Below are 14,911 nucleotides of genomic sequence, written 5' to 3'. Positions count from 1 at the left end.
TGACCTCTAATTTAAGAAGTAATAGTCAGCAAATCAAGCATATCATCCTGGAATGATTGGTGTGACAGAATATAATCCTGCTGAGGCTGTTCTCCCAGAAAATTAAAAGTTCTGAGATTCATGAATGGATGTGGGTCATGCTTAGAACCCAAAAGTAAAGGCTAATTTCTCAAAGCAACCCATTAATTGGAATCAACCACAGGAAGTATTAGAAAAAGGAGGAAATTACACAATGAGATGTGATTAATTTGTCTTGATTCGTTCATGGCCTGATCGTAAGGTTTTAACCAAAGCAAATATTTATCTTCTTGTGCCCAACTTTCCCCATCATATCCATCTCTCTTATGTGTAACCTACAGAGATATGGAGTGGGACGATTATTCCATGTATGCTGACTTTGTCCTCCTTGGCTTGTTCAGCAACACCCATTTCCACTGGCTTCTCTTCGCCCTTCTCCTCCTGGTCTTTGTCATCTCCATAGCCAGCAACAACATCATGTTCATCCTCATCCACATGGATTCCCACCTCCACACCCCCGTGTACTTCCTGCTCAGCCAGCTCTCTGTCATAGACATCCTGTACATTTCCACTATTGTGCACAAGAAGCTGGTTGACCAGATGGTGGGACAGAGGGCCATTTCCTTTGTAAGATGCACTGCGCAGCACTTCCTCTACTTGACCTTGGCAGGAGGTGAGTTCTTCCATCCAGGACTCATGTCCTATGACCAGTACATTGCCATCTGCAACTCACTGTGCTATCCTGTCCTCATGAGCAGCAAAGTCTATTAGTTGGTTATGGTGGCAGCTTGGGTAGGAGATATCCATAGACAGCTTTCTGCTCACCCCATTCACCATGCAGTTCACTTTCTGTGACTTTTAGGAAATCAACCACTTCTGTGAGGTCTTTGGCCTTCTGAAGCTCTCCTATATGGACACATCAGCGTATGAGACAGTAATGTATGTGCTGCATCATGATGCTCCTCATCCCTTTCTCTATTATCTCAGCCTCTTACACAAGGATTCTCATCACTGTTTATAGGATGAGCGAGGCAGAGGGAAAGTGAAAGGTGGTAGCCACTTATTCATCACACATGGTGGTTGTTAGTCTCTTCTATGGGGACCCCATGTACACCTATGTGCTGCCTCACTCTTACCATGCCCCTGAGCAGGACAAAGCTGTGTCTGCATTTTTCGCTATCCTCAGTCCCTTGCTCAACCCACTCATTTACAGCCTTAGGAACAATGATGTCACAGGGGCCCTAAAGAAGGCTCTGGGGAGATGCTTATGTTCAGGAAGGGTAATCACCTTCTATAGAAACTGCATTTGCTCCTAGAGGTTTGAAGAAAAGGATGCAGGACTTTATCATCACTTTTGGACTTTATTCTCCACCTGGAAAATTAACGAGTCACCTATATGCCAGTTACTGTGAGACATTCTTGGGATTTGGAATGCTGACCATGGCATCTTAAGGATATTGTCAGTTTTTGAAAGGTATGAGGGTTCTGAAAAACCGATGACTTGGGATGGAATGGGAATAAAGTTGCGGTTTCAGTAGTCACCTGCCTGCTTCCCACAAGGCATGCATTCAACTGGAGACTATGCCATTGCCTGTTTCTTGCTACGGTCAGTCATGGCAAAGGAAATGCTCATCTTCAGCTACTCCTCCAACTTTTCACCACTGTCTTTAGACACTCTACAAAATGATCACTTCAAAGACATCAACTTGTCAAATATTATTTTGATTGTATTTCAAATGTTATTTTAGTATCTAATTAATTTTTTCTGAAAATGAAGTTTTTGGTCTTCCAAAGCATTTAATTCAGTCAAGCCAGTGTTGGCATCATAATTATTTGAAAAAAAAAACTGGTTTGACTTTATGTAATTAATTTTCTCAACTGAATTCCATCAACATGGCTTGTAGACACAATAGTATACATCAAATTTTGGAGGAGATCAGCGTACTTATTTTTTCCCTATAAGGTTTTGCTAAAAGCATCTCAGATTCAATGTAAAAAAAAAAATGTGGTTTTGAGGTAAACATGGATGACTCCTACATTTTCTATCCCTCATTGTTCCAACCTCCTAATGATATAACTTAATAGAAGCAATCAGGATAGTTTTAAATCACATCTTTTTCACCTTATGTAAATTGTCTGATGGCATTGTATATTTCATTTCAAAGATTCTCATGCAAAAGGATGGGACTGTTTTAAGGGTTAAAGGCTGATTTATTCTTTTGGAATTTAATATAAGCTACTCACTTTGTTCTATTTTTTAATAGCATTTTAATTTAGTTTAATTTATTTAATCATTTGAATACTCGTATATTAATTAGAATTTTTCTGAAGTAGAGAAAATTATTTTTATCTCCTCTTTTCCATGCTTTTCCTCACTTGGCTAAACTCATTTTATTTTAAGTCCTCGCTCTTTCCATCTTCCTCCTTTTATATCTTGGAGTTTACTTATATTTCATTATCCAAGAAGGAAATATTTTGCATTACAAAGAACAAGGTGTAATTACATATAAACTCAATGTTTTTGTATTTTGTTTTGTTTTGTTTTGCTGAGGAAGATTAGCCCTGAACTAACATCTGTGCCAGTCTTCCTCTACTTTATATGTGGGTTGCTGCCACAACGTGGCTGATGAGCAGTGTAGGTCTGTGCCCAGGCTCCAAACCTGTGAATCGAGGCCACTGAAGTGGAACAGACTGAACTTAACCATTGTGCCATGGGGCAATCCCATATGAACTCACTTTTAAAATATAAAGTATGAGGGTGGTTTAAATGTGTATAGAGATGTCAGCTGGAATTTGACACATGTTTTAGAAAATCCAATGCTTACATACTCTGGAAAAGAAAAGGAGAAACATCTCATACAGCTTTCAAAGGCACCATATTTTCTATCTTGCATTTCCAGAGGACAGATGGGTCAAAGATGACTTTTCTTTTTTGTCCCTAAATGTAAGTATCTGTCCTATTTTCTCTCAATAACACCCAGATTTGAACCAGAAGTTGGAGTCAACTTTTAGACTTCACCACTGGGTCCTGATCTCCTAGGATTCCCCAACTCAGTCCTTTACTGTATTTTTTTGTTTTGTTGTTGTTTATTGAGGTAACATTGGTTCATAACATTATATAAATTTCAGGTGTACATCATTATATTTTAATTTCTGTGTAGATTACATCATGTTCACCAACCAAAGACTAATTATCATCTATTACATACACACGTGTGAATCAACCCTTTTGCCCTCCTCCCTCCCCACTTCCCCTCTGGTAACCACCAATCTAATTTCTGTCTCTATGTGTTTATTTGTGGTTTTTATCTTCTATTTAGGAGTGAGATCATACGGTATTTGATTTTCTCCCTCTGGCTTATTTCACTTAGCATAATACCCTAAAGTTCCATCCATCTTGTCACAAATGGCAAGATTTCATCTTTTTTATGGCTGAGTAGTATTCCATTGTGTATATATGTCACATCTTCTTTACCCATTCATCCCTTGATAGGCTCCTAGGTTGCTTCCAAGTCTTGGCTATTGTGAATAATGCCGCAATGAACCTAGGGGTGCATATCTTCATACAATCATGTTTTCAGGATCTTTGGATAAACACTCATCAGTGGAATAGCTGGATCATGTGGTAGTTCTATTCTTAATTTGTTGAGGAATGTCCATACTGTTTTCCATAATGGCTGCACCAGTTTGCACTCCCACCAGCACAGTATGAATGTTCCATTTTCTCCACATCCTCTCTAACACTTGCAGTTTCTTCTTGTTAGTTATAACCATTCTGATGGGCGTAAGGTGATATCTCATTGTAGTTTTGATTTGCATTTCCCTAATAATTAATGATGTTGAACATCTTTTCATATGCCTGTTGGCCATCTGTATATCTTGTTTGGAAAAATGTTTGTTCAAATCTTTTGCCCATTTTTTAATTGGGTTGTTAGTTTTTTTTGTTGTTGAGATGTATGAGTTCTTTGTATATTTTGGATATTAACCCCTTAACAGATATACAGTTTGCAAATATCTTCCCCCAATTGTTAGGTTGTCTTTTCATTTTGTTGATGGTTTCCTTTGCTGTGCAGAAGCTTTTTAGTTTTATGTAATCCCATTTGTTTATTTCTTCTATTGTTTCCCTTGCCTGACCACCCATGGTACTTGAAAATATGCCGCTAAGAGTGATGTCAAAGAGCATGCTGCTTATGTTTTCTTCTAGCAGTTTTATGATTTCAGGCTTTACATTCAAGTCTTTAATCCATTTTGAATTAATTTTTGTGTATCTACTTTCATTTTTCTTCATGTGGCTGTCCAGTTTTCCCAACACCATTTATTTATTTATTTATTTTTAAAGAATTTATGACTGTATTTTATTTTATTTTTATTTTTATTTATTTATTTATTTATTTATTTTTGTGAGGAAGATCAGCCCTGAGCTAACATCCTTGCTAATCCTCTTTTTGCTGAGGAAGACTGGTTCTGAGCTAACATCTATTGCCAATCCTCCTCCTTTTTTTTTCCCCAAAGCCCCAGTAGATAGTTGTATGTCATGGTTGCACATCTTTCTAGTGCTGTATGTGGGACGCGGCCTCAGCATGGCCAGAGAAGCAGTGCATCAGTGCGCACCCAGGATCTGAACCCGGGCCGCCAGTAGCCGAACATGCGCACTTAACTGCTAAGCCACGGGGCCAGCCCCCCAATACCATTTATTGACGAGACTTTCCTTTCTCCATTGTATGTTCTTGGCTCTGTTGTTGAAAATTAGCTGTCCATAGATGTGTGGGTTTATTTCTTGGCTCTTGATTCTGTTCCATTGATCTGAGTGTCTGTTTTTGTGCCACTACCATGCTGTTTTGATTACTATAGCTTTGTAGTATATTTTGAAATCAGAGTGTGATACCTCAGCTTTGCTCTTTTTGCTCAAGATTCCTTTGGCTATTTGGAGTCTTTTGTTGTTCCATATAAATTTTATGATTCCTTGTCCTTTTTCTATAAAAAATGCCATTGGAAACTTGATAGGGATTGTATTGAATCTATAGATTGATTTAGGAAGTCTGGACATTTTCACTATGTTAAATCTTTCTATCCAAGAGCACAGAATATCTTTCCATTTCTTTATGTCTTTATTCAATTTCTTTCAACAATGTTTTATAGTTTTCAGTGTACAAGTCTCACTGCTTTGGTTAAATTTATTCCTAGATATTTCACTCTTTTAGTTGCAATTGTAAATGGGATAGTATTCTTAATTTCTCTTTCTGCCACTTCATTGTTAGTGTATAGAAATACAACTGATTTTTGTACATTGATTTTGTATCCTGCAAATTTACTGTATTCATTTATTATTTCCAAAAGTGTTTTTGTGGATTCTTTAGGGTTTTCTGTATATAAAATCATGTCATCTGCTAATAATTACAGTTTCACTTCTTCCTCTCCAATTTTGATCCATTTTATTTCTTTTTTCTTGATGATTGCTCTGGCTAGGTCTTCCAATGCAATGTTAAATGAGTGGTGAAAGTGGGCATCCTTGTATGGTTCCTGTTATTAGAGGGATAGCTTTCAGTTTTTTTCCACTGAGAATGATATTAGCTATGGGTTTGTCATGGATGGCCTGTATTATTTTGAGGTACTTTCCTTCTATACCCATTTTATTCAGAGTGTTTATCATAAATGGATGCTGTATCTTGTCAAATGTTTTCTCTGTATCTATTGAGATGATCATGTGATTTTTATTCTTAATTTTGTTAATGTGGTGTATCACATTGACTGATGTGTGGATATTGAACCATCCCTGCATCCCTGGAATAAATCTCACTTGATCATGGTGTATGATCTTTTTAATGTATTGTTGTATTCAATTTGCTAGTATTTTGTTGAGGATTTTTGCATCAATGATTATCACTGATATTGGTCTTTAATTTACTTTTTTTGTGTTGTCCTTGTCTGGTTTGGTATCAGGGTACTTTTGGCCTCATAGAATGAGTTACAAAGCTTCCCCTCCTCTTTAATTTTTTGTAAGAGTTTGAGAAGGATGGGTATTAAATCTTTTTGAATGTTTTGTATAATTCACTGGGGAAACCATCTGGTGCTGGACTTTTATTTTTTGGGAGGCTTTTGATTACTGTTTTGATCTCTTTACTGGTTATTGGTCTATTGAAATTCTCTATTTTTTCTTGATTCAGTTTCAGAAGGTTGTATGATTCTATGAGTTTAACCATTTCTTCTAGATTGTCCAATTTCTTGGCATATAGCTTTTTGTAGTAGTCTCATAATCTTTTGTATTTCTGAGATCTCTGCTGTGATTTCTCCACTGTTGTTTCTGATTTTATTTATTTGATTCTTCTCTCTTTTTTTCTTTGTGAGTCTAGCTAGATGTTAGTCAATTTTGTTTATCTTTTCAAAAAACCAGTTCTTGGTTTTGTTAATTTTTTCTATTGGTTTTTAGTCTCTATTTCATTTATTTCTGCTCTGATTTTTATTATTTCCTCCCTTCTACTGATTTTGGGGCTTTGTATGTTCTTTTTCTAGCTCCTTTAGGTGCACCGTTAGATTGTTTATTTGAGATTTTTCTTGCTTGTGGAGATAGGCCTACATTGTTAGAAACTTCTCTCTAAAACCACTTTTGCTGTATCCCATAAATTTTGGCATGTTGTATTTTCATTTTCATTTGTCTCCAGGTATTTTTTGATTTCTCCTTTGATTTCTTCATTGACCCAATTGTTGTTCAGTAGCATTCTGTTTAATCCACACATATTTGTGGCTTTTCTGATTTTCTTCCTGCAGTTGATTTCTAGTTTCATACGGTTGTGGTCAGAAAATATGTTTGGACTTATTTCAATCTTCTTAAATTTATTGAGATGTCTTCTGGCCTAATATTGGATCTATCTTGGAGAATGTTCCATGTTCATTTGAAAAGAATGTGTATTCTGCAGTTTTTGGATGGAATGTTCTGTATGTCTATTAAGTCCATCTGGTCTAATGTGTCATTTAAGGCCAAAGTTTCCTTGTTGATCTTCTGCTTGATGATCTATCCATTGGTATAAGTGGAGTGTTATAGTCCCCTACTATTATTGTGTTACTGTCTATTTCTTCTTTGTATTTCTGTTAATAGTTGCTTTACATATTTAATTGCTCCTATGTTGAGTGCATACATACTTACAAGTATTATATCCTCTTGTTGGATTGTTCCCTTTTCATTATGTAGGCCCCTTCTTTGTCTCTTGTTACAGTTTTTGTTTTAAAGTCTATTTTTTCTTATATAAGTATTGCTTTCCCAGCTTTATTTTCATTGCCATTTGCATGGAGTATCTTTTTCTATTCCTTCACTTTCAGTTTGTGAGTCTCTTTAGGTCTGAGGTGTGCCTCTTGTATGCAGCATATATATGAGTCTTATTCTTTTATCCAATCAGCCACCATATGTCTTTTATTTTTGCTGAGGATTATTTACCCTGACTAACATCTGTTGACAATCCTCCACTTTTGTCTAGACGAAGATTTTCCCTGAGCTAAAATCTGTGCCAATCTTCCACTATTCTATATGTAGGTTGCCACCACAGCAAGGCCACTGATGTGTGCTGTAGGTCTGTACAGTCTGTGCTGTTGGGAACCGAGCCTGGGCCATTGATGAAGATTCTGCCAAACTTAACCATTGGTCACAAAGCTGGCCCCCTGCCCTATGTCTTTTGATTGGAGCATTTAGTCTATTGACATTTAAAGTAGCTATTGATAAGTATGTACTTATTGCCATTTTGTTACTTTTTTCTGGGTGTTCTAGTAGTTCTTCTCTGTTCTTTTTTTCTTCTCCTGCTCTCTTCCCTTGTGGTTTGATGGCTTTCTTTTTATTATGTTTGGGTTCCTTTCTCTTCATTTTTTGTGTATTTATTATATGTTTTTGATTTATGATTACCATGAGGTTCATATATAATAACCTATGTATGTAGCAATCTACATTAAGTTGATGGCCTCTTAAGTTTGATTTCTTGCTAAAAGCTCTACTATTTTACTCCCCTTCTCTCACATTTTATATTTTTGAGATCATATTTAACCTCTTTTTGTACATTTGTATCCATTACCCTCTTACCATGGAAATAGATAATTTTAGTACTTTTGTCTTTTGATCTTCATATTAGCTTCATATGTGGTTGATCTGCTACCTTTACTGTATTTTTGCCTTTACCAGTGATTTCATTGGTTTTGTTTTGTTTTTTGGTAATTTTCTTACTCTTATTTGTGGCCTTCTCTTTTCACCTTAAATAAGTCCCTTTAGCATTTCTTGTAAGGCTGGTTTATTGGTGATAAGCTCCCTTAGATTTTTCTTGCCTGGAAAACTCCTTATCTCTCCTTCCATTCTGAATCATAACCTTGCTGGGTAGAGTATTCTTGGCTGTCAGTTTTTACTTGCATCAATTTAAATATATTGTGCAACTCCCTTCTAACCTGTAAGATTTCTGCTGAGAAGTCAACTGATAGCCATATGAAGTTTCCTTTGTATGTAACTTGTTGCCTTTCTCTTGCAGCTTTTAGGATAATCTCCTTATCTTTAACTCTTGACATCTTGATTATAATGTGTCTTGGTGTGGGCCTCTTTGGCTTTATTTTGTTTGGTGCTCTCTGTGCTTCCTGTACTGGGATGCCTGTTTCCTTCCTTAGGTTAGGAAACTTTTCAGCTATTATTTATTCAAACAGATTATCTCTCTCTTTGTCTCTCTCTTCTCCTTCTGGGACACCTATAATACAGATGTTAGTATGCTTGATGTTGTCCCAGATGTCCCTTAGACTGTCTTCATTCTTTTTAATTCTTTTTTCTTTTATCTATTCAACTTGTTGATTTCCTCTAGTCTTTCATCCAGCCCACTGATCCATTCTTCTGTATCACCTACTCTGCTATTGAGTCCCTTTAGTGATTTTTTTTATTTCCATTATTGTATTCTTCATTTCTGATTGGTTCTTTTTTTATATTTTCCAATTCTTTGTTTAAATTCTCAGTGAATTTATCCATTCTTCTCCCAAGATCAGTGAGCATTCTTATGACTCTTTGTTTGAACTCTTTATGAGGTATGTTGTTTATCTCTGTTTCATTTAGTTCTTTTTCTGAGGATTTATCTTGTTCCGTTGTTTGGAACATTTTCCTTTGTCTCCTCACTTGACTCTTTCTCCATGCTTATATCTATGTATTAGGTAGATCAGCTATGGCTCTCAATCTTGCAGAGGTGGCCTTATGTAAGAGATGCCTTATGAGGCCCAGCAGTGTACTTCCCCCTTATCACCACTTCCAAATGTTCCAGGATTGTTTCTTCTGTGGGCTATGTGTGTCTTTCTGTTGTGGCAGGGTTGATCTTGCTGTGGGTGCATGGGGATGCTAGACTGTCCCCCTGGCCAGCTGGTTGTAATGCTCAATTGTGTGTGGCTTCTATGGTCCCTTCAATCACTTTATTGGGTATAGGGAGCCTCAACACAGTTGGTTGCAAGTCCAATAGCACATTCCTGCTGCAGTTTTTCTGTTAAGTGAGTAGATCCCCAGAGTGGCTGGTTCCTAGTCTCAGGGGCTTACAATTGCTGTAGGCCTCCAGCTTGCAAAGCTGTTGTCAGGTCTTTCAGTAGTACAGTTGGGTGGGGCCAGCCCCAGGCATGGTAGCACACAACTGTTTCAGAGGTTGGAAGATGGGGCCAATCCCCTATGTGGCTGTTTGAGAAGCACAAGTCTGCTGCAGCTAACAAGCCCCACTACCCAGAGGGCCACACACCCTGTCAACACAGTCCTGCCCTGTGTGCACCCCCAACCCACTGAAGTGGACCCACTTACCCTGCTGTAGAAGTCCCACACACTGCACCAATGCAAGCCCACCCCTCATGTACACCCTGTCCCGTAGAGGTGATCCCACTCACCCCACTGCAAAGGTCCCACACACTCCACCTATGCAGGTCCATAGGTTACCCAAGGGCTTGCTGTTGGGTGGGACCAGTGCCTAGGATTGGCTGCCTGCCCTGGCCGAGCTGGGTTAAATTGGTGCTCTAGTGGGGGGGGCAGACCTCTGAGCTAACAGGCTGGGGGAAGAACTCCAATGGCGTCTGCCAGCATGTGTGTCAGCATGCCTGCCTTAAGTCACAAAAATGGCTGCCACCAATGTCTCAGTCCTTTAGGACGTGGTCCTAGTCTCGGGAGATCTCACCTCCCACTAAGGTGTGCCCAGAGCCTATCAAGTCAGTCTTTTCTCAACAAAGGTCTGTGCATCCTTCTTTCTTGTGATTTTAGGTTGCTTTCTGAAATGATTGAATTTGTGTGTGGGCCCTTTAAAAGCAAGATTTTCTTTCCCCTTATGTCTGATAGCTTTTCTGAAGGTATTCCCCACTGTTCTTAATAGTTGGCAAAACCAGATATTATGACACTCATCTGGGTTGTGCTGAGTCCAAAAGCTACTTATTGTAGCAAAGGTCTCCTGCTCAGCTCCCCCACTTCTCTAGGAAAAGCTTTGTATCTTAAGATTGCTCCCAGCCAAAGTGCCACAGCTAAAATGTAGCTTCTTCCTCTCCAGAAAGGAATTTCTGCCTCTTCCACCTCAATCAGCACAGTCCCTTGTTGTGGGGGTTCTCTTTATCCAGTTTTCAGTTCTCTCTCAGGGGTAGTTTTTCCAAGAGTATTTGTAAATTTGTTGTGTCCGTGGGAGGAGGTGAGTTCAGAGTTCTCTCACGCTGCCATCTTCCTAGCCCTTTACTCTCTTTGATCTTTATTTTCTAACATCTGTGTCATGGAGAGAATTACTTAGACCAGGATTAGAAGTTTTGGCCAGTTTCTGATTTAGAAATAGTGAATATGTCTTATAAATGGATTCTTGATAGGAAAGAAATAATGAGATTAGGAAAACTGCATTCTCACTATAGAGAAGCTTTGCTATTATAACTCTTGTTAAGCTCTAATTATAGATAAGTTTACTACATCAGGTTGAAGAAATTTTTTTTTTAGGTTGAAGAAATTAACTCAATTGTTGAATTCTTCTTTATCAATGTATTAAATTCGGATATTCTAACATACTTCATACCTCATATCATTATGAAAATATGATAACTGGTACAAAGAACTTTAGCTTTGGAAGGTGCTATATACCATAATGTATTAAAACTAACTCATCCCTATAGAGAAGGGACAGTGAAACCTGCTTCTTTCACCCACTTCTATTCCAGGAGTGGTCTTGTCTCTTGACATTTCACTTCAAGTAGAATTATTTCTTGCAGAGATGAGGCTACAGAGGTGATCAATGTCTTCTAATTTCAACATAAGACATTTTATAAAACATATGGAAAATATTTCAAGGACTATTGTTAGTCTAACTGACCATTACACATCCTTGTGATAAAATCATAGCCATTGCTTCTAGTATATCATGAGGGGCTGGATATCACAAGGTCATTTCACACTGATTTTCACCTAACTTCAGAAACTAAAGAAAACAGACAAAAAACACACTAACATAAAGAAAACTTCTTCTTGGAAGGAAACTACCCAGCCAAATGCATAGGGCTGACCACCTCCTTTCCTAACCCAGTGAATCAAAAGGGGCCCCATACCTCCAGGCATATTTCTCATGTACGTTTGCTTTCTTTTTTTTTCCCCAGCTGAGTTTTAGGCATATAGTTGGCATTCAAATAATATAAATTGAATAAATAAAATTAATTTCATGTGTTCTATAGTACATTTCTTTTCAACATCAGCTCATTCCCCTCTAGAGTAGTGTTAGCAAATCTATGGCATATTTGCATTATCGGTCTCTGCCTTTCCCCAATTTAAGCCATTTTTTTCTCCCTCTCTCTTCTATCTCTTCTTTTTGTCTTCCCTAATTTGTATCCCTTCCTCTTCCATACCTGAATAAAAACCCCTAACTCCAAACCCCCTTTCTCTTTTATTTTTCTCTCCATTACTCTTGCACTTTGTCCATTCCTACATTTTCTGCTGTTTTGACTGTTCTGCAGCATCCAACACTGTCTGTGATGCTGCTGCTTTTCCCCAGTGGTGCATGGGGTTTTAATTATCATAGATTCACAGGAGATCCAGGGACAGGGGAATTTCAGAATATTTTTTAATGGGTTTCTAAAGAGTACTGGCAATGATATGAGGGGGAAAGATGTGGCTAATGAAAAGATATTTGTAATGGAAACTTATTTAACACAGATGTGTTTCTCTTGGTCAGATGCAATTAGTTTTAGCAAGAAGAAGGTTTTGCATAATAGAAAATGTAGGCAAATCTATATCTGCTCCCTTTATAGTGCAAACAATATGCCTATTTGCTTCTGATGTATCGATATAAATAATTTTTAGTCTAAAATCCTAACCTTCAGAATCCACGGTCTCATAGCGAGCTGGATAAGTGTAGAGAAGTGTGTTCCCTACTCTGGGAAGACACCTGATTCTCAACCTGTGACTGTGCGTTCTCTCTGTCTCGAGTGCCTGAGCCTTCAAGCATGCTCTGGTTAGATTCTGTCATCTGCTTATGACTGCTTCATTGTTGCTTATATCAATAACTTTTGCCTTAGAATGTACACTTTAATTTTAGTTATTCCTAGTCTTTGTTTCTAAATATCCCAGAGCACCTTCAATAATCTCAAAAGAAATGCTGTAAAGATAATTTTGTTCACTTAGTTATTTGTATCAAATAGACATATTAAGTCCACTTTGATAATAGTGATAGGATTCCTGCAGATGAAGTAAATATAAATAAAGCAATAAGGATTAAAATGGAAAATAAGGAAATATCATTTAAATTCTGCATTATAGAACACTGGAGCTTGAAGAAACCTTGGAGATGCTTGTGTCAAAGCTTTTTATTTAACAGATAGAAAAACAACCTCTAAGAATGGAATTCCATGCCCAAGAACTCACAGAAAATGGCATAACTGTAGCTGCAGCCCAGGTATCCTTATCCCAAGTTCAGGGATCTTTAGCATTTCCTCTGAGCATTTTAATTTAATCATTCATCAAAGGATATGGTAGAATTATATGATTTCTGAGTCATTGTTTGGATCCAATACTCTGCCAGTTGTTAAATTTTCCTTCTCCCAGGTCTCTCAGTGTCTCCATGCTTTATTTGACCATTTCTGAATCTTCAGCTAGGAAACATTTGATATGTGTCTTCCAGGGACATGAGCAGAGAACTAAAATTTTTAGAAATTTAGAAAGAACACTAAAAAAATATATTAATTTAGGTCTTATCATGATAAATAGCAGGGTTTTATCCAAAGAGAATTCACTTTAAATGCCAGGTAGCACTTTGGCGTCGTATGGGTGGACAGAATTATTTGAAATCAAACCAAGTACTGGGAATGTAAACATCCAGATTTGGGGAGTTACTGTTTTGGAATGTAGGATCAATGTCTATTTCTATCTTCATACAAGGAATATTACTGGAAAGGGCTGAAGAAGCTACAAGGTAGAAGGATGAGGAGAGCTAAAAAAGAAAGATGAGCAAGAAGCATGAAAAAGAAGATTGGGAAGTCACAAATTATCTATTATACATAAATAATTTGACTCCCATATTTTTACAAGATAACTAATTTCAATAATAGATGAAAAATTAATGGTGTTCACAGGCCATGCTCTTTTCCTTAGCAAACTTGATGGTAATAACAGAAGCCTGACTTAATTGTTATAGCAGCACTTCTCAACCATTTTCATGACATGGATACCAAATGAATAGAATTCTTATGGCACACTGGGGTAAACTGAGGTGGCCTTGACAGCCAAATCAACTCCCTGCTGGCTGCAGTAAGCTCAGGGACTACAGACCAATAAAGGGCTGAGAGGGTCATTCATGGTTCTGAGTGAGCCACCTCACACTGGAGGGACAAATTTATTCAAATCAGTTTGATATCCAATTGAACAACTCTTATATTTATTGGAGACTCATAAAATATTCTTCAAGAAGAATTAGTTATTGAATAGCATCCTAAATGGCTGGAAATGTGTGTGTTTTTTCATTTGTAATAAAGAGGGTATGAAGTCTAAGGTCAATGTCTAATGAACTTGTGATGGTTAAAAATTGTATAAGTAATGTGCCTATCACCAGGCCAAGTGCATGAGAAGCATTCTATAATGGTATTTGTTACTATTGTCATAATTGTTATTATTACTTAAGTTGCTCCCCTCCCCAAATGAGACCACTTCCTTTTTTATTTATATCTCTAGAGAAATAAAAGAAACTTCAGTTTTAGAAAGTTCAAATTATCTGTTCAAATATCTTAATATACTTATGCATAATAACCTTTAAAGAATATATTTCTGGTTTTTTTTTTAATTTTATTTATTTACTTTTTCCCCCAAAGCCCCAGTAGATAGTTGTATGTCATAGCTGCACATCCTTCTAGTTGCTGTATGTGGGACGTGGCCTCAGCATGGCCGGAGAAGCGGTGCGTCGGTGCACGACCGGGATCCAAACCCGGGCCGCCAGCAGCGGAGAGCGCACACTTAACCGCCAAGCCACAGGGCCAGCCCTATGACTTCTGTTTTATTTCACCACTTATTTCTATCTTCCTTGCATCCCCTTTTCCCCCTCCCTCTTTGCTTTCCTATTCTCTTTCCTCTCTTCTTCTGTCTTCTCTTCTCCATCATGTCTCCTTTATTTCCTTCTCCACTAGTCACTAGATAAATAATTATGAAAATGTATATATTTTTTTTTTTCCCTTTTAAAGATTTTATTTATTCAGTTTTTTCCCCCCAAAGCCCCAGTAGATAGTTGTATGTCATAGGTTCACATCTTTCTAGTTGCTGTACGTGGGACTCGGCCTCACGTTGGACGGAGAAGTGGTGCCTCGGGGCGCTCCCGGGATCCGAACCCGGGCAGCCAGCATCAGAGCGCGCGCACTTAACCGCTAAGCCACGGAGCCGGCCCGAAAATGTATATTTTTAACATAATTTTCCCCAAAT

The 14,911-nt window shown here is 37.7% G+C and overlaps 1 pseudogene; it reads left to right on the top strand.

The window, feature by feature from the left end:
- The first annotated feature begins 363 nt into the window (after window positions 1–363).
- Window positions 364–1,334, top strand: LOC101405083 (olfactory receptor 2T27-like; annotated as a pseudogene).
- The last annotated feature ends 13,577 nt before the right edge of the window (window positions 1,335–14,911 follow it).

This window comes from Ceratotherium simum, chromosome 3 (assembly GCF_057802395.1).
Source record: "Ceratotherium simum simum isolate JZ-2026a chromosome 3, ASM5780239v1, whole genome shotgun sequence".
Lineage (NCBI taxonomy): Eukaryota > Metazoa > Chordata > Mammalia > Perissodactyla > Rhinocerotidae > Ceratotherium > Ceratotherium simum.
The sequence above is the reverse complement of the archived record's forward strand: the minus strand, read 5'-3'. Positions and strand labels throughout refer to the sequence as shown.